Raw genomic sequence first — 7,581 nt, 5'->3', positions numbered from 1 at the left:
GAATATGTTTCACATTCCCGAAAATCTGGCAATGTCATACGTATTTGGTGTAATCTATCTCCATCGTTGTCCAATAGTATCCTAGGCGCATGATTTTCTTTGCCATCATTGTTCCACTCATATGAGGACCGCATTCTCCATCATGGACTTCTTCAATAACCTTCTTTGCTTTTGAATGGTCAAGGCAAAGCAAAATGACGCCTTGTGGTGTTCGTTTGTATAACTCCCCTTATTTAGGATATACTGAGATACTAATAGACGAATCGCTCGTTGCCCCTTCTTATCCATATCGGATGGGTATAGGCCGTTAAGCTTGTAGTTTAGAATGGCTTGATATCAAGGCTCCTATTCATTTTCATTTTCGTCAGTGAAAAAATGCACATAGGCTGGCTCAGACCATCGTTTGATACATAAAGACATCTCTATCATGTTGTCAGGCATGTTGATTAACGATGCAAGATTCGCAAGAGCGTTCGCAAACTGATTTTATTTTCGAGGTAGATGTAAGTAAATGACTTGGTCGAAGAATTGAGCCACTTGATCTATTATGGCTTGATATGGCGCAAGAATTTCACTTCGGATTTTCCAAGATCCATTGATTCGATTGATGATTAAAGATGAGTCGCCGTGCACTCGAAGTCTTTTGATACCAAGACTCACCACTGCTCGTAAACCGATGAGGCAGGCCTCATATTCTCCTGCATTATTGGTCACCTTGTGGACACATGCCACAGGGGCGCTTGGGATAAGCGTTTGCATTTGTGGAGTCGCCACCAATTTTTATCGAAAATTGGAACCGTTCGAATACCTCGTGTCATGTCAAGACACAAAGTAGTGACATGAACACTAAGAACTCGTTACCCTTAGCATTCTATGTCTAGAATGACTCTCGTGGATGCCAATGAACACGGATGTTCACAGAGATCTAGAGTAAGGGGTGAGGGTACATATTATGAAGTCCTTTTACTGAACACCTAATCCCGTCCGCCTCGATAGCGGCCTCTACTAATGATCGGGTAAATCGTTCGTATTTGATATGTTTTCTATTATATGCATGCAATGCAACATCCAACGTTTTGATCCTAGCATGTCAGAATTAACTAACTCGGTGAACATGTAATTTAGCATACAATTGGGTCGAAGTAGAAAGTTAGATTCATTACATGTGAAGAACAAGTAAATAAATCATCCATAATAATATGATAAATAAATAACGATAATTAAAATTACAATAAGTTACAATGATATAATGATATAATTTATTTACGTCAAAAATATACTTAGGACGGATGATTTGAAGAAAAGAAAGGAAAATAAATAAGGTTAGAAATTTAAGTAAGAAAATAAGACAGATTAAAGGGTGATATTACGGCTAATAGTCGATTAATTACGTAATTAAGGATTAAATTAAAGCAAGAACAGAAATTCAGAGACAGAACTCATCCCGGAACAGGCGCAACATTGCTGCGTCTGTTCCTGAGGTGAGTTCTGGTTGTGAAGTCAGAACTACGGGTTTATTAACATTCGTTGGTGTATTTACTGATTGATTATCGATATTTGACTCAAGTGAAAGTGATTTAACATGTTAATTACATATAAAACCGTCATAAAAGCGAAAAACACGAATGAAAACGGGACGAAACGAGTTAAGGAACGGATTAGAACTAGTTAAAACTAATTAGGTTTATATACGAAGACGGAAACGATTTGAAAGGACGTAATAAACTGATGAAAACATGTACAAAAGTCGAATTCCAGAAACTTTATATGAACGAATTGAGTCTCTAAAATCCGGGTTTGATTTAATGACGAAAACCCGCAAATATTGAGTTATAAGGGATTTAAATCGAGAATAAAGCGTTATAATTTAAAGGAATGTATTAAAATTTATTTATGTGTGAGGGAGAAAAGAAAATAGGAAAGTAAACAAAAGGAACGAATCAACAGAGAAAACCGAGGAAGAAGAAGAAGAGCAGAAACAGCGGCAGCCTCTGGAAGAGGCACAGCAGATGCCGCGACTCTTCGAAGAAGCGCAGCTGTTGCTACGTTTCTTCTCGACGTCTGGTTACTGGTAATACGTAAAAACGGTTTAATAATAGGGTTTAGAAGTCGGTTTTAAGCATACTATTGACGTGAATCTTACAATAATTAGTACGAAAAAAAATACAATAAAAGATGGGATTTACACCCTCAGACTTACATGTTTGACAAAACAAAATTAACTAAGTTAACGTTTAGTGATTGCTCGACTCGAATGTATGTAGAAAGTGCCCTCGTTAGAGGATTTAGATTAAGTTGATTGATGTGTAGTGGTCAAATTGGTCGGTCATGCAATGTGACTGGAACTCAGAATGATTTGAGCTTACGTGGTCGATTGATGAAGCACGTAGGCGTCGAACGCTTAGAGCACGGTCTTAGAATGCAAAGGGAGAAGAGAAAGGCGGACACTGGCGTGAAAAATATGTGCAACGAAGGTCCCTATTTATACTAAAAAATATGGAGAATTATGGAATAACACAAACTTTGGAAACAAATCACGGAAAAATATGAAAATAGGCAGAAACGAGCTGGAGAAGAGGCGCAGCAGCTGCTGCGATCTTTCGAAGAGGCGCAACATCTGCTGCGCCATTTCCCAGTGGTTTCGTCCTGCGGAAGAAAGAATTCCGCGTTTATTTTAGGGATTTGCGGTGGATCTCAACTTCCTTATTTCTTAAAATAAGATTTTCGGGATATATTTTACCAAAGATATAAAATTAAATTTATGGAATAAATATCCAGAATATACTAGGACATTCTGACTTGGCATTTTAAACGGTTTCTTAGAAAATGAAGCGGTTTTTGACCCGGACTCGTTATGAACTCTAATTACTGTCAAAACGACCGTATATAGCGTAGATGATGACCAAGAGGTAGACACAAGTGTTTGAGTTATCACATGACGATAAACCTACAGACTGTCATAAATCGTTCCGCGTACCAAACTTACGGCCCAATCATCACTGGGTGGTTGGCGGAAGGTGCAGAAATGAGGTATCTACAGAGCCCCCACTTTGACTGAGGCTTGGACAAGGCGAAAGTCAAAGTATAGCCATCAGGTCAATAGAAGATTAAAACCTGACGACGCGAGGCGGCTCAAGGAATCTGAGCCAAGGACCTGTCGCCGGGAACATTTTAGAGTCAGATAAAATTACAGGTAATACCGATTAAACTAAGGCCATACTAAGATAAAATTACATAATTCAAAATTACATAAATAAAATATGACATTCATCAATGAAATATGCAGCATTATTATATGATCTAACATGCCAAATTAAGTGCCAAATCGCCCTATTTAAACCTTATATTGTAGATAATCCGGTTTTATGGAAATGTGATAATAACTTATTAAAATGACAAGTCAATACTTAAATCAAATTTAAGCCCAAGTTAATTATCCTAACCTTCTTAGATCTCAAAAATTAATCTTCACTCAATTTTTGACAATAATTTAACTTGGTTTTCTATTATTGCTTATTAAACTTCTCTTAATCATAACAATTATGAAATAATTCCCAATAAATCGTAAAATTTGAAAATTTTCGAAATAACATTTTTTTAAATTCTGATATTATCAATATTCCAAAAAATCAATAAAATTTGCCCACAAAATATTTATAATTCACATCATTAATAAATCGTATAAAACATAACTTTTATCATTTAATTCCAAATTAAACATAAAAATTATGGAAAAATCAAAATATTGAACATTCTTAAATAATTTCCAGAACCTGGAAATGACAAAATTTAAACCAAACATTCCGAATTAATTTTATGCCTAATAAAATTGCCCTTTTATCAATTTTATCACATAAAAATCAATAAACATACCAAATGAATTAAAATTAATCATGCAACTTTAGATCTGATGTCCATATCATATATACAACAATTGGAAAAAAAGTTCATGCTACAAAATTCATTTTAGCTATTTTTTCTAAAAATAGTCACTATTTATATAATTTTAACCATTAAAATTATAAATCATGAATAATAAATCACATTTATCTCAAATTTTACATACCATCTGTAAAATATGCATGTGACAACATATTGAAATTTTGTGGGCTTTTATAAAATTTAACTATTTTTAGTCATTCAACCTCCATTTATAGCATTTTTATCACATAAAAATCATAAATCATGCAATATTAATCACATTAATACGAAATTTACATACAATAAGTAAAATATGCATGTGAGGTCATACATAAATTTCATGGTCAGAATCGAAGTTTAACTATTTTTAGTTAAAAAAATGCCATTTTATTCATTAAAATGCAATTATTTCACTAAAAATCATTAAAATAAGCAATAATCATCCATAACTAATCAGTATGACCTAAAAATATTTTAGAACCAGAATATATTACATGCAAAAAATTTTGTGGCTTTATCTTGATAAATCAAAAATTTTAGTTTTTATTTTGTTATCAAATAACTCATAAAAAACAATAAAATGATATGCATGCAACACCAAAACTCTGAAACCAATTGAAAGTTTCTTAAACCCCTATTAAACTTATTTAATAGATTTTATAAATTACTCATTAATTTATCTCTTGGATCTAGTTGCATGCAAAATAAAATTATACAAAATAAGAAGATTAGGAAGAAAAAACAATTCTCCTTACATTGTTGTATGGTTCAAAATAGGGCACCACAAGAGACTCCTTCTCTTATAGATCTTGAGCAATTAGTAAAAGGATGATCCTCCAAAACCCAAGCTCCGTATTAGGAACTCTCCTCTTAGTTGCACCAAGACAATAACCCTTAGAACTAATATACTAATTAACTAGATTAATATATTAGTAATCCTTAAAGATTCTAATAATATTTGTATTACTACACTAGTAATAATGTTATGTGATATTAGAATTTAGATGAACAATTAATCAAAGTTTCTAAAACTATTTTACAGAGATGAAGTGATAATGTAAGAATGTGAATGAATGATTAAGAGAAAAATGAGAACATTTTTCTCTACATAAAAGAGGGGAGCCGGTTTGGGGGTCAAGAAGGCCAATGCATGGCCTTCACCCTTTTTCTTTTTCTCTTCTCTTAATCATAGGTGTATAAGGCTTAGCAATAGGTACTCATTGTGTTTCATTTTAACAATTAAAATAAAACACCCACTATCCCCAAAAACCCTCTATTTTTCGGTCCATACAACAAATGCACATCCCTTTTATGTTTGTCAATTTTTCATTAGTAATAAGGTAGGTCATGTGTCACACACCATGCCCATAGATATTTCAACGCATATTTAACCCCTTTAATATCATTATAACAAATAAATTACCTGTGACAAATTAACTAGTAATATATGATTACAATTATTAAAATGAGTCATATAAATATAATTCACAACATTTTGCAATTATAACTAATCAGTCATTCTTAATTTAATAGTTTCACAAACAATAATTAATTTTAGTAATAAAATCTTTTAATTACTAAAATAAATCTTATTTAATCAAATTACAATAAGATACTTATTCTTACTCACAAAATAAATTGTTCAATTTTAAGGAATTAATTAATCTGTATCCTTATACAATTAATTAATTAATCTATTAAGGGAATTGTCCTATAGGTGTGACCTTAAGGGATCAACTGATCACCACCGTCAAACGACAGTAATGTCAAACTTTAGTTAGCCAATCATTACCGATTAATGTTGATCAGTTGACTATATAATTGAATTATCCCTTACGTATTCTTATCATGAGATTTAAAAATGTGATCGCACTATTGTTGAGGACACTTACTCCAACAGATAGTACTTGTTTGGTTGCCAAAATCATGGGAAGTAAACCTTCCCATTGAATTTAAGTTCCTCCATTGTGGGGGAAGTCACTTACCTAGCCCCCTAAGTAAGTGGTAATTCCTACCTGATATGTGGTGTTGTTACTTAGCCAATTTATCTATCAAATTAACAAAAATATAACCTAACTATGCTATAAACTACTCTAATTAAGAAAGTAATATAGTGCAAGCAAGGGTCGATCCTACGGAAAGGTATTAAAGACTAAAGACTAAAATTTTAAACTATTAAAGCACTAACTAAGACTAAGTAATATCTAGAACTCACTAATTGGCTTAATAAACACACAAAGGTTATCAACAAAGACCAACAAAAGATGAAAATAGACAAAAGAGATTTAAATTGATTGGTGACATGATTTAAAAGAAAGTTGTGATCTTTACTAGCAAGACAAACTAACAAACAATTGGTGTGCAAAGAGATGACAAAATTAAAGAGACCTTGGTGAAATCCTACCCTCTTTCCAATCCTTAGGCTAGTAATCCCGTCTCCTTTTTTCCTTTCTAATTATCCTAGAAAATTGTTCAAGAGATGATAACCAACTACCTTAAACCATGTGAGAGGCCCGTCTAAGATCGAAACATGCATAAAAACTACACATGAAAAGCAACCTAGAGCAATAACAACAATTCCAATAGAACAATGATAGAATATGTCATTAAATGGATGAAAATCACCAAACAAAGACACATATGCATAACCTTCTCCCAAATATGCAATCTTTAAGACAAAACTACAATAAAGGAGGATGCTTCTACTAATTCCAAGCAAGATTAAGCCAACCTACTTAGAATATGCACTAATTGAACCTCAAAATGCAAGAATGACCAACTCTAACACATATTCATTCAACATCAATAAACACAAAGGAAATGCATTAATTAAGAAAGGAAAAGGATTATACGTTCATACAATAACTTTGCAATGAAAATTAGAATGAATTTCACCAAATGAAAGGTTTAACCTTCCATAATCATAGATAACTCTAATATTAGTGGAAAGATTAGCATAAATCCAAGCAAAAGATTACACTTTTCTTCCTCTAATACAAATTCTCCAACTAGCATAAGTGTCTTTGATTATTCAGTTTAGGTGAGATCGAAAATCTCAAACATTGGACTATTTATAAGGATGTACGAAATCCTAGGTTAAGTCGCCAATAAAGCCCACATGCGGAATATTAGGCCCACGTCTTCAGTGAAATGTGCAGGCTGCACTTTTTACTGAAGTCTTTTCTTCAAAATTCGACCTTCACTTTGACTTAGATTATCATTTTCCAAATAATGGCGGAAACCGAGACCGCGCTAATAAGAACAACGTTTTTCCTCGAAAACTGTTGTTATTATAGTGTGACAACGGCTGTTTAACAAACGGTTATAAAAAACGTTTAACGATTTCAAAAGGCTCGTTAGAGAATCACTCTTATCAAAGGTTGATAGATAACCGTTACCAGTTTAAGAAAACGGAATTTCGAAAACCGTTGCTAAATTAACACCAACAACGGTTTGTGGTACCCGTTGTTATGTTATAGCTACGGGTTTTTTTGTAACCGTTATTATTTTCTTTTATGAAATAACGGTTTTTCAATTCAACTGTTGTCAATATTAGATTAGATTTTTTACTTTGACCACTCCATGCAAAACTTTATCAGAACTTTAACAAATATTCAATTTGACCAATAATATTCAATTTGACCAAAATAATTCTATAAA

Source organism: Silene latifolia, chromosome 9 (genome assembly GCF_048544455.1).
Source record: "Silene latifolia isolate original U9 population chromosome 9, ASM4854445v1, whole genome shotgun sequence".
NCBI classification, from domain to species: domain Eukaryota; kingdom Viridiplantae; phylum Streptophyta; class Magnoliopsida; order Caryophyllales; family Caryophyllaceae; genus Silene; species Silene latifolia.
This window is presented reverse-complemented; position numbering follows the sequence as displayed.